A 14,114-nucleotide genomic window follows, 5' to 3' on the forward strand; every position below is an offset into this window, starting at 1 on the left:
GGCCTTTCCTTATGTTATAGGTGAGATGGGTAGAGTGGGCCCTGTTAGAACAGCTCATCTGCCAGGAAACTGGACGTTTCTCTAACGATAGGGAAAGAGGCTATGAACCTAGCTTTCTCCAAACAGCTAACAACACAATGAATAGAACGTCCCATCGGGGCACTACAGATACTTTCTCCCCTTAAGTCGTACTGGAAGTCAGCATCACTTCCCATTGCCTCCAACGCTTGCTCTCTGGTCTCAGAGCTCTATCCTAACCCACCTCCCAGACATCGGGCTCGTCATACCAGTTTTCTTCTTTAAACCCAACTAGTTCGTGTACATCATTCTAACAGCCACAGACGTCTAGTTCCCTCCCTTTTCCCATACCCAGGGAAAAACAATTCGCCAGCTCCTTGAGTATCCGGCAGTACAAATGCCAAGTCTTCGCGAAGGTGCCTGTGGTTGACTCCCATGCCTGCAAACCCTCTTGAACCTTAAAACTACCACTACCTCGAAAGCCTGGTCTTCCGTACTTCTCTCCGGGGACCCCCAGAGCACTCGATGCAGCGCTATCTCAGTATATTTTAGTGTTTATACATTCTTCATCTTCACATTTGAATTTCCTAGCCCAAACACCACCCTCTACCTATGAAATAAGTTGTTATTCAATGAGCTGGAATTTCAGTGGCCAAAGAAAGCATAATCAGATTCCTAAACAAGAACCACAAGTTAGGGAGTCCAACTCATCAACAACCTAAGGTACCTCAAGCTCCGCCTTTCACAGGTGGCTCAGCCAATGATGTCCCACCTCCAACAGGCCTCCTTCTCACTTGGCCGTTTCTTTGTTTGCAACACGAGAGGATCACCTCAAGTCCTACCACACTAATTCATTAACCTAGTCGTTAAGCTCGAAACTAAGAATGAGGATTTTATACAAAGGCATCTCAAAGCCTTTGGCGCGTCAAGTGCTCAAGTGATGAGCAAACCATACTAGGAAATTGAAGGAAAAAACAGGGTTCCTCGACACACAATGAGCGGGTAGCATCTCACATTCAAACCCATATCCAAGAGTGAACACCAAAATAAGTAAAAACATTTCTATTCTTCACACTAATCACTGCTGCTTTCTGGACAGAATTAGTTAACAATTTTCAAGGTATTGCACCGTGTATTATCTCTAAAGAGCCTTCAATCCTTTCCTACCTCCAAGGAGACAAGAGGATGGAGAGACGACACAACAACCATATTCAGACCACACGCCAGTATAAATTCTTAGTCGTAGTAGAAAAAGACGGGGGGGGGGGGGGGGGGTAAGAGGATAAAAACCTGAGGAGAGTAACCTAGAAAAGCTCACATTTGACAATATCGAAGATCTAAATTTTGACTAACCACAATTAGTCCTCTACATTGAAGAGGTAACTTCTAGTAGAGCCCACCAAAACAGGAGCAAGCCATTCTTCTAAACTCAGCACCAACTGCCTCTCCTCCAATGTGTTAGGTGGCTTCCACTAGAGATGGAAAATCTGACCACATGTTCAGCTATCCATTTACCCCTTCCCTGACTTCCTCGTTTCCCTCCATTTAAAACAACCACTGGATTATTAAATGCTATTTTGCAAATTGAGGATAAGTTGAACTTATCTTACTTTTAAATGCCGCTTTCCTCCTTCACTTTTTAATATAAACATTTTATCAGTGCTTATAGCAAAAGTAAATATGCCTAAGATCGCTTTGTGGCTTTGAATTTATACCATCGTTATGAAATAGTGCAGTTTTTACCAGTTACCAAGACCACGTGTGTGGGTGTAGAAGTACTCCCAAGCTCTTCAGGAAGACTGTCCCAAAATACATACCACACAGCAGTCAGTGCAGCTCACACAGCACATTATCTTAAAAGGTTATGGAAGTGGTCAACTTGAGAGACAATGGACACACATAATTACAAGGCACATCAATAAGCTTCAACTCTTACCTGACTTGAACCAGTGGAGGAGATTCAAACAGTCCATTTTACTCTTTCTCCAGAAACACTGAAACCAATACCACTGAATGCAACTCTTGAGATCAGGTACCATAGCCATTTCCCACCTCTAGAGAACAATGGCTGAGAAACTTAAAATTAAAGGTCTACTCTTTTCTTGCTTCCTTCTCCCTCAACAGCCAAGGCAGCCTCTGTTGGTCCTATTCTCCCAATAATCTGCATGCCATCTACATTTGAATCCCAAGGCATGCTGGAGGAGATGGGGGATGGGGCTTTAAAGACAAAAGAAGCCAAAATCAAGCGCCAAAGCCTCTGGGAGCCAAAGGCATTTTCAGGATGGGTGATTGTGAAAGGCCGCAGATCAAGATTGCCTACAGCAATTCTGTACCCCAAAAGCACACTCCATCTTAGCTACTGCCTCTAAAGCTCAGAATTTAATTATGGATTTTATGAAGAAGGGACCTAGAGTTGGTTTGTTTAAACATAATGAAGCTAAAAGGAAATTAAATACCACTCTTGTTATATGTTAAACATTCCACGAAACTAAGTGGAATTCCCATCTCCATCACCTGCAGAGAGAGAAAGGAACAGCTCAGAGCTAGGAAGAAAATGAGAAACAGGAAGTCAGATGATGTGTTCTCTGCACTTGGAGACATCCATTCTTGCTTTCCTGAAAGCTTAGACCGTATATACTAGTTAGTGCACCTTTCCAGCCAACTAATACCTTCTGATTTCTAGCTTCACCCCCCACCCACCCCGTTTCCTTCTTTGGCTGAGTAGTCAATCTCCCATTTCCACTGCAGCCTCTCCTTCCCTCTCTAGCCAGGACCTAGCTAACATCTCTCCCAAGCCACCAGACTACTGCTTCCTTTCCAAGCATCTCCACTTTTTTTTTTTTTCCTCTAGAAAGGTCAGCTCTGAGAATTCTTTACATTTGATTTCACCAATTTTCTCTTAAATTGGGGAACCACCACAGCTAAACTGGGTAATTTGCAACTAAGGGTCATTTTTCTTTTCTTGAAGTCTATTGGGGGTTGAAACATGCTAGGGAAGTATTAGATAACCAAGCCACCACCACCACCCCCAGCAAGGGTTATTTTTTTCCTAACTAATACAGTGGTTTTGACTGCTTTCCCCTTTTTATTTAGCTCATGGTGATTCACCAAAATAACCATTATATTTTATTAAATTATTTCTATCGAATGGGAGCAAGAAAGCTTTTTTTGTTTTAAATTAATAACTCTGTACAATATCTCACCTTCTGAAAAGAGAAAAGACAGATAACCACAGATCGCTCCAATTGCTTTTTGGTTGACTTTAGGCAGAGCCAACTCATGTTAGATCCTTGAAAAAGCAGCAAGTAACTTTTCCTTGAATTATTGTGAGAATTAATTACATTTATCACTTAACTGATACTCTAATCCTCTACTCTTCAAATGCGCACACACATACAGAGAAAGACAGACAGACAGACAGACAGACAGAGAGAGAGAGAGAGAGAGAGAGAGAGAGAGAGAGAGATTGATTGATTCAGAGAGAAGCCACCAGAGGACATTTGGGCTCATGAGGAAACAAAGAACAACAAGGTGGCCAAAAGCAACCAGAAACCAGACTTAGCCTGGGATCTGGGCAAGAATCAAATGAGCCTGGAATCTAATGCAAGGAGTAGGTGAATTTGGAAGTAAAGCTGGGGCCAGAGAGACATACAAAAACACAAACACTTGGTTTATTTATTTCATATTATTCTTATCTTTAATGTGTATCCCCAGACCACCAGCAGCAGCAGTGACAGAAGCACCTTTTAACTAGTTAGAGGAGTACATTCTCTGGACTGAAACTTTAGTCCCACAATAACTATATTCAGGGCATGGATTCAATTCCCAAATCTTCTTACCAAAAGAAAAGGATAAAAGCACTTGCAAAGCAATCTGTACAGCTAAGTAAAGCCCATTGCTAATGTTTGAGATGCAATGGTTTAAACCAACATTTTGTGTGTATATGTATGTGTGTATTTCATTTTGGTTTTGAGACGGGAACTCACTATGTAGACCTGTCTGGCCTCAAACTAATAGAGATCCACCTGTCTCTGCTTCCTGAGTGCTGGGACAAACAGTAAGAGCCACCACTCCTGGCTATATAATCTATTTTTACATATTGAGCTACATCAACTTTTTAAAAAAAACTAATATTTGAAAAGATCAGGCCGGGTGGTGGTGGCGCACGCCTTTAATCCCAGCACTTGGGAGGCAGAGGCAGGGGATTTCTGAGTTCGAGGCCAGCCTGGTCTACAGAGTGAGTTCCAGGACAGCCAGGGTTATACAGAGAAACCCTATATCGAAAAACCAAAAAAAAAAAAAAAAAGATCAGTAAGGTTTGTAAAATTAAGCAGTCAGTTATGTATAAATTTTATTGTTTTCAAATCATTTTTTTAAAAAAATAATGGAGTGATCCTTTTAAATAAGGTATTTTGCCAGTAGGGTGGTATAAGTCTTTAGTGCCAGCACTCAGGTGGCAGAGGCAGGCAGATCTCTATTAGTTAGACGCCAGCTTGTTCTACATAGAGAGCTCCAGGCCAGACAGAGCTATATAGTGAGACCTTGTCTCAATGCATTTATTTCTTTATTCATTATGCACGTGAGCGTGGTGTACATGTGTAGGCATAATATATGCCACAACATACATGTGGAGGTCAGAGAACCACTTTGTAGAGTCAGTTCTCTCCTTTTACCTCTACATGGGTTCCAGAAATCAAACTCAGACCATCAGGCTTAAGTGGCAAGTACCTTTAACCCGTCTCACCACCACCTTCCAAACTTGTCCTTTTTAACTTGGATTCTTTATTTTTCATGAATTTATTTATTGTGTATATGTATCCACTCATACCTTGGGGCATGTGTGGAGGTCAGAGGACAATATGCAGGAATTGGTTCTCTCCCATTTCTAGGAACCAGGTCAACAGACTTAGCAACTATGAGTGACCCTTTTTCTGTAGTACACATAGTTTTTTGATTTTTTAAAATGGTCAAATTAAGCTCTTTTCTGAATTATCCCATACCCTATCATATCTCATTGAACTGAAAAATATATATATTATAATATATATGGTACATATTCAAAAGGGTAAACATGAATTCGTATGCACATATAGTACAAGTATCAACTGTCTTCTTCAGTCACTCTCCACCTTGTTTTTTTTATATTATTTGTTTGTTGTTTGTTTATCCAAGGCAAGCTCTCTTCCTAAACCTGGAGTTCATTTTTAGCTGAACTGGCTATCCAGTGAGCGTCCAGTATATTCTCCTGTAGCCACCATCCCTCACTGCCCTCCCAAGCACTGGGAGTACAGATGCATCCTGCCATCCCTGGTTCTTTACATGGTCCTGGAATCAAAACTCAGATCTTCATGTTTTTCATGCAAATGTTTTACCAACTGAGCCATTTCCCCAGCCCAAAATTTATAGCACTTGTTTTAACCCTTTCATTCCAGGGAATCTAACTAGTTAAAGCAAGAAGATAAAATTTAATTTGGTCAGTAGGAATATTAGAAAAAAAAAAAAAAGGGAAGAGAGAGGGAGGGGAGGGGAAGAAAGAAAAGAACACAAACAAAAGTCCTGGCCCTGTACTGGGAACTGTTCTAAAATCCTCACAAATATTAAGCTCTTTAATTCAACAAACACCTAATAAAATTATAGCTAACATTTACAGAGATCTCTAAGCAAGCACATTCAACCACCAAAGCACCTTTAGGGATATGTACTGCTACTGACTATATGCTAGTCAGTGAGGAAAGTTCCCTCCATGTCCCGATGCATGCAGCTTGAAGGTCTGACAGCTGAATCACGAAGTCATTCACTCATTCAGTTAAAGTTTATTGACCCCCTGTGAGCAGGCCTCTTGCAAATCAAAATTAAGCATGAGCCTGTGCACATATACACACACCACGCACACACACATGCACACACACACACACACACACACACACACACACACACATACACACATTCCTGCTCTCTAGCAGCTAATAATTTGTTGGGATAAACAAACACTAAACTGTCTGGGAGAGATCACTCTTGGTCACCAATCAGGAAAAATGGCAGGAAGCTGTTAGCCTGAGCTACCGAACAGGACTGAGATCTGTCTCTTTCCTAAAGGCAAGAGCTTGTCACCCTATGAGCACAGACTTGGGAGCCAACAGAGACAAATCATTGAGTTCATAAGTAGTTCCGTACCTCAAAACAAAATCCCAAGAGAAAGAAACACCTTTACTTCTGGACAACTGTTTGATAGTCTCTAAAACTTGAAGTACTGAAGCTGGTGAGATGGCTCTGTGGAGAAAGAATTGGCTGCTGCTCAAGCTTGATGATGTGAACTCAGTCCCGAAAGTCATAGCAGAAGAGGAGAGGGGACTGCAAGTTGTCTTCTGACCTCCATGTGCACTGTGGCATGTACACACACACACACACACACACACACACACACACACACACACACACACACACACACACACACACACACTGTATCAAGTCAAAGGAAAAGGAAATGAACTATTGGACTTACAAAAGGACATAAAGACATCACAAGGTCTATGACCATCTCTTTGGTTTAAGAGGAATAATATTCTCTATTCATTGCAGTACTTGGAAGACTTAAATAACTCATGGAAAGTAGGAAGCATCCATATGTTTTCAGTCTTTTGGGAATATCTATTTTTTTTTTAATAAACATTTCAGGTTTTTTTCTTTTATTTTGTTATTTTGTTTGTTTGGTTGGTTGGATTTTTGTTTGTTTGTTTGTTTGTTTGTTTTTTGAGACAGTGTTTTCTGGCTGTTATGGAACTCACTATGTTGACCAGGCTAGCCTCAATTTCCCAGAGATCCCCATGCCTCTGCCTCACAAGTGCTGGAATTAAAGGCATTAACCACAATAGCAGGCTCATAAACCTTTTCTTATTTTAATGAATTTTTTGGTTTTTGTTTGTTTGTTTGTTTTTGGTTTTTCAAGACAGGGTTTCTCTGTATAGCCCTGGCTGTCCTGGAACTCACTCTGTAGACCAGGCTGGCCTCGAACTCAGAAATCTGCCTGTCTCTGCCTCCCAAGTGCTGGGATTAAAGGCGTGTGCCACCACGCCCGGCTAATGAATTCTTTAGAAATGTGAATTTAACAGAGTCCCCACATCCTCTGTACCCAAAGCTCCCTGGAATCAATGTCTTCTTCTACTCTGTTGTATTTGTCACAACTAATGAAGCAAGACTGATACTTTTTTATGTACGTGGTGATACAGATCAGCTCAAGGATGCCTACCTACTAGGGGTACACTCTATGCTTGGGCCAACCCTCCTGGTCCATCACATTAACCAAAGTCTGTACTTCATTTAGAGACCCTTTATTTTTACCTAAGTCCCCTTTGTATGCCAGTCTGTCAGCTGGGGTACCTCCTGCCTTCTCTGGCTGATCTTGACCATGACAATTTTTTGGGCTCCTTTTCTATTCAATGACCTTGACAGGTTTGAAGGATATTTCTCATTTTGGCTCAAGGCCATTTTGCAGAATGTGTGATGAGTGTGGATGGAATGTGTCTGATGGTGGACTCCTCATTAGACCAAGGTTTAGGGAGAGTGGCTGTGTGGGTAAGATGCCAATCTTATCACATCTCATCCTGTTAGGGTACATCCAATGGTATTTGTTAATGATGATCAATCACTTGACTATATCTCTGCTCAGAGCATCCTGCCCTGCTTTCCCTGTTCCATGCTGTACCTTTGGAAGGGACTTGATATATGTAGCCCTCCTTGAGGAGGAGGACATTTAGAAAAGTATTTGGAATTCATGTGAATAAGAATGTGCCTCGCCTCTACTTAATGCATTAATCATTAATTTCCATTAGTCCAACCTCCTGGATGTTGGTTATATACTTTGGATTGTAAGCCATACTGCTTTATCTCTGGACAGCAGGAGGTTTCTGGTGGCTCCTTTGACTCACTCTCACCAGCCACAGAGTGTGTGTGTTTTGAGCATTTCCATTCTTTCTGGCACTATAAGATGTTCCAAGATCATCTTGCATATTTTCCTAGAATCAGCCATTTCCACGAGGAGCTCTGACTCCTTTCACTAGAGAAACACACTGAGAAGAAACATCTGGATGCTGAGTGTGCTTAATTCCTAGTGGGGTTTTAGGTTATACCTAAACTGGTGAGCGAAAAGAATAATTTTAATTCAGAGGGCAGAGGAGATGCTTCAAGGTTTGGAGAAGACATGATGGAAAGACTTAGATGTGAAACAAGACATCTCTGAGAGTTCAAAAGAAGCTGGGATGCAGAGTCCAGGAAGAGGGACTTAAGATGGAGTGAAAAGGCAGATGAGGCTAGAGGTCATAGCAGTATCCTAATCTCTTAAACAGTAATCTGTTAACTATCACTTTTAAAAAGATTTATTTGCATGTATTTCTCTATGTACCTATCTGTGAGTGTATGCCATTCACGTGTGCATTCCCCGAAAGACCAGAAGATGGTGCTAGATTTTCTAGAGCTGGAGTTATAGTCAGTTGCAAGCTGTTGGATGTGGGTGCAGGGAACTCAGCCTTCTTAAAGAGAATCAAGTGATTTTAACTGTAGCCTTCTGATCTGTATTCTTAAAAGACTTGGCTTTTACAGGGCACAGTGACTCACACTTGCATCCCCAGCAAATGGGAGGAGGAGACAAAGCTGCAATTTAGTCATCTTTGGTGCTTATTGAGTTTGACGCCAGCCTATCTAATACCTTGTCTCAACAAACAAGACCGGATATAGTGGCTCATATCTTTAATCCAACCACTCACAGTGGAATGAAATAAGTAGACAGTTATCTATGAATTAAAGGTCAGCTTGGTCTATGTAGACAGTTCTAGGTCAACCTGTGAGTGAGATCCTGTCTTAAACAAATAAAAAACTACCAGCTAAACAAATGAAAGCCTGAATCTAAGATACAGAATCAGCCTATAGACCCATCAATAATTTAATGTTTAAAAAATTGTGGTGTAACAACTCTGCTTGCTTTCCCAGGAACCTGTAGGTAAGCCCCTCCTTCCTCCCAAGCCCCATGCTGGCCAACTCCCCTGAAAGCACACCTAACAGTGGAAAACTCCACCCCATACCCTGTGCTTCATTCACCTCCCCACAACTCTGCTTGCTTGCTTGGAGGCTGGAAGGTACCAGTGACACCAGGTAAGCACCCTCTCCATCAAGCCCCTGCCCACCAACTTCTCTGAAAGCATACCCAACATAGACAAACTGTATCCCACCCCCCACCCCCCCAGACTCCATTTTCCAGCCTACAACTCTATCTGCTTTCCTGGGAGCCCTCTGGCACAAGGGACTAGGAATCCCAGGGGCAAGGTGAGCACCCACATCCTAGAGGCCAAGTGGGCCACAAAAAGCCCAGGGGGGCACCCTACTAGAGCTGAAGACTGTTGCTAGTCACCAGAAACCTAGGCCACAAAGGGTGAAAGACAGAGAGGAAACAGAAACAAAGAAAAAAAAAATCCAAAAACCACCCATTCAACAAAGATAAACTCAGAAATCAGCATCTAAACCTAGAACAAACCAAACCAAACCAAACCAAACCAAACTGACCAACCAACCAACCAACCAAACAAACAAACAACCAAAACAAAACAAAAACCAACCGGGGCAACATGGCACCACTGGAGCCCAAGCTGTCCTACTACAGCAATATTCTAACACAGCTGAAACACAAGAAAATGACCTTAAATCCAACATTATAAAGATGATAGAGGCCTTTAAAGAGGAAATGAATAAATTCCTTAAAGAAATACAGGAAAATATAATCAGGCAGATGAAGGAAATAGAAGGAAAAAAAAAAAAAACTATTTAAGAACTGAAAATGGGCCGGGCAGTGATGGCGCACGCCTTTAATCCCAGCACTTGGGAGGCAGAGGCAGGTGGATTTCTGAGTTCGAGGTCAGCCTGGTCTACACAGTGAGTTCCAGGACAGTCAGGGCTACACAGAGAAACTCTGTCTCAAAAAAACAAAAAAAAAAAAAAAAAAAAAAAAAAAAAAAAAAAAAAAAAAAAAGAACTGAAAATGGAAATAAAAATAATGAAGAAAACACAAGATGAGGAAATCATGGAGATGGAAAACCTAGGAAAGAGGACAGGAACAGACACAAGCATCACCAACAGACACAAGAGATGGAAGAAAGAATCTCAGATGTAGAAGATATTGATACATGAGTCAAAGAAAACATTAAATCTAAAATATTCCTGACACAAAACATGCAGGAAATCTGGAACACTGTGAAGAGATCAAAGCTAAAAATAATGGGAATAGAAGAAGAATATTCCCAAGTCAAAGATCCAGAAAATATTTTCACAAAATCATAGAAAAAATTCCCTAACCTAAAGAAAAAGATGTCTATAAACTTACAGAACAACAAACAGATTGGACCAGAAAAAAAAAAAATCCTCCTGCCACATAATAATCAAAATACTAACTATACAGAACAAAGAAAGAATATTAGAAGCTGCAAGGGAAAAAGGCCAGACCTATCAGAATTACACCAGACTTTTAGAGTCTCACAGAGACTTTAAAAGCTGGAAGGGGTTGGGCAGATGTCTTGCAGTCTCTAAGCCTGTATCCTGCAAAACTTTTAATCAATGTAGAGAAAGAAAACAATATTTTCCATGAGAAAACTAAATTTCATCACTATCTATCCACAAATCCACCCCAACAGAAGATACTAGAAGAAAAATTCCAACAAAAAATGGCATTAACTATTCTCAAGAAAACACAAAAATAATTAATTCCACACCTGCATAAACAAAAGACACACACACACATACACACACATACACCACTATAAAAACTACCACCCCATCATCAAAATTACAGAAAATAACAATAATTGGTCTTTAATTTCTCTCAACATCAATGGACTCAATTCCCCAATAAAAAGATACAGGCTATCAGAATGGATGTGAAAATAAGATCCATCATTCTGCTGCACACAAGAATCACACATCAGCATCAAAGATAGAGTGGCCTCAGCATAAAGGGCTGGAAAAAGATTTTACAAGCAAATTAACCCAAGAAGCTGGAGTGGGCATTCTAAAATCTAATAAAATAGACGTTCAAGTAAAAGTAATCAAAGAGATGGAGAAGGACACTTCATATTCATCAAAGGAAAAATCCACCATGATGTTGTCTCAATTCTGAAATCTGTCTCAAATGCAAGAGCACCCCCCATTCATAAAAGCAACATTACTAAAGCTTAAATCACACATGGAACCCCACACGCTAATAATGGGAGATTTCAACACCCCACTCTCACCAATGGAAAGGCCATCAAGACAGAAACTAAACAGAGAAATAATGAAACTAACTAATGATGATGAATAATGAAACATAACATCATAAAAATGATGAAATAATGAAACGTAACATAAATGATGTTATGAATCAAAAGGACTTAAGAGATATCTACAGAACATTTCACTCAATCACAAAGAAGCCAAGGCTACGCAATAGAAAAAAGAAAGCATCTTTAACAGATGGCACGGGTCAAACTGAATGTCTGCATGTAGAAGAACAGAAATAGATCCACATCTATCATTCAAGTCCAAGTAGATCAAACACTTCAATATAAAACCAGGTATAATAAATCTGATAGAAGAAAAAGTGGGGAATAGCCTTGAATACATTGAGACAGAAGACAGACAGAACAGACAGAACAGAAGACAGACAGAACAGTCCTGGACAGAACACCAATAGCTCAGGCACTAAGTTCAACAATTAATAAATGGGATCTCATAAAACCGAAAAGCTTCTGTAAGGCAAAGGACACCATCAAAAGGACAAAATGGCAGCCTACAGAATGGGAAAATTCCTTCACCAACCCTACATCTGACAGAGGGCTGATATCCAAAATATACAGAGAACCCAAGAAACTAGACATCAATAGGCCAAGTAACCCAAGTTTAAAAACAGGGCACAGATCTAAATAGAGAATTCTCAACAATGGCATATCTAGTGGCCAAGAAGCACCTAATGAAAATTTCAACATTCCCCAGTCAGCAGGGAAATGCAAATCAAATTACTCTGAGATTCTATCTTACACTTGTCAGAATGGCTAATATCGAAAATTCAAGGGACAGCACATGCTGGTGAAGCTGTGGAGCAAGGGGAAAACTTCTTCATTGCCGGTGGGAGGGCAAATTTGTACAACTACTTTGGAAACCAATGTCACAGTTTCTCAGAAAATTGGCAATAATTTTACCTCAAGACCCAGCTATCCCACTCCTGGATACATACCCAACACATGCTCCCCTATACCAGCAGGAAACTTGCTCAACTACATTTATAGCAGCTTTATCTGAAGGAGCCAGACAGGAAAAAGCCAAACTAAGTAAGATGAGTGCCACATGAGTTCTCTCATAGATATGGACTCAGATTATATATGACACGAGAGAAAAAGAGCAACTATTAGAAGAAGAAAGGCACTGGTGGGGAAGTGGACAACAAAAGGGGGTAGTGGGGTCAATACGTGTGTGTACAGATGATAAGACAAAACCCATTTATTCTGCATAGCAATTAAAAGACTAAGTAAATAGAAAAGGAGAAAAAACCAAAAACCTTGGCTCTATAAAGAGTAAGCAGTGGTACAGTGTAGTTTATTATGATTATTCCTGTAAATGTGATGTGCTATATGTGTTTTACTCATTTTTTTAGTGTGTGTGTATTTGTTTATTTAAAGTATCTATTTTAGCCGGGTGGTGGTGGTGCACACCTTTAATCCCAGCACTTGGGAGGCAGAGGCAGACAGATTTCTGAATTCTGAGGCCAGCCTGGTCTACACAGTGAGTTCCAGGACAGCCAGGGCTACACAGAGAAACTCTGTCTCGAAAAACCAAAAAAAAAAAAAAAAAAAAAAAAACCAAACTATTTTAACATAAAGTTTTGGTGACTCTCATTAGCTGATGCTTACAGTAACCAAGTATCACATTGAGGTCATCCCTTGCAATATTAAATAAAAGTGGCAATACTGGACATCCAGTTTCAGTTTTTATTGCAAAGGGAGAACACTTCACCATTAGGAATGGTAGCAGCCAAGGAGGTTTTGTAGGCATCATCAGTCAGTGTAACACAGTTGCTTTCTAAACACAGTTTGAAGTTTTGCAGGGAATAGTGGCCCACACCTTGAGTCCCAGCACTAAGAAGGTCTGAAGCCAGTGGATCTGAGTTCAAAGCTAGCCTGTAGTGATTTCTAGGTCAACCAAGAATACATGGTGTGACCCTGTCTCAAAAACAAACAAACAAAAACAAAACAAATATGGAAATTTTAGATCATGAGTACACATTAGATTTTAAGATCTACTAAAGGGATCATGACATTATATTTTCATTTTTTAAATGTGTTAACCTAGAAAGCAAAGTGTTAACTTTTGGTGTGGGGCAATTTTTTTTTTTTAATTTTCTGGGATTTACTAAACAAGTTTTGCTACATTGTCTATTTTATTAATTACTTGATTTTGTGTGTTATTAATGAGTCAAGGATTTTAATTTATATTCATAAGAAAGGTTGGCCTTTATCTCCTTCTCGGGGTCTACTGTCACAGCTGCATGGGGCCCAAGAAGCTGGTGTCTTATCTGTTAGGCTGCTGGTCACTGAATGTACAGATCTCATGCTTCTTTTCCAATTTTTTAGCCTGTGTATAAATGCTACTATTTCTGGTTGTAAGCATTTGATTTTTAAATTTCTTCGATGTTAGAACATTTCTCTTGTAAATTTTCAAAGTGACGTTTCGAACTTTTTAAAAAGATTTTACTTATTTTGCTTAAAGATTTATTTATAAATAAAATAAATTTATTTTTAATATTTTTATTTTCATGGTAAATTCTATTTATAGAGAAATTGTTTTATTTACTTATATAATGTTTTGTTGTAAGTATGGTTGCATATTATATGCATAGGTGTTTTGCCTGGAAGTATCTCTGTGTACCATGTAAATGAAGTGTCTGCAGAGACCAGAAAAGGGCATCAGATCCCTGGAACAGGAATTATAGACAGTTGTGAGCTACCATGTGGGTTCTAGGAATTGAACCTTGGTTTTCTACATGAGCAGTTAGTGCTCTTAACTAATGTTCTCCAGTCCCCAAG

The 14,114-nt window shown here is 40.0% G+C and overlaps 1 protein-coding gene across 1 annotated transcript in view; it reads right to left on the reverse strand.

Moving 5' to 3' along the window:
- Cdyl (chromodomain Y like) overlaps positions 1 to 14,114 on the reverse strand; it is a 206,739-nt gene that overhangs the window by 138,541 nt on the left and 54,084 nt on the right. The gene's annotated exons all lie outside the window — the stretch shown is intronic.

Source organism: Arvicanthis niloticus, chromosome 8 (genome assembly GCF_011762505.2).
Source record: "Arvicanthis niloticus isolate mArvNil1 chromosome 8, mArvNil1.pat.X, whole genome shotgun sequence".
NCBI lineage: Eukaryota > Metazoa > Chordata > Mammalia > Rodentia > Muridae > Arvicanthis > Arvicanthis niloticus.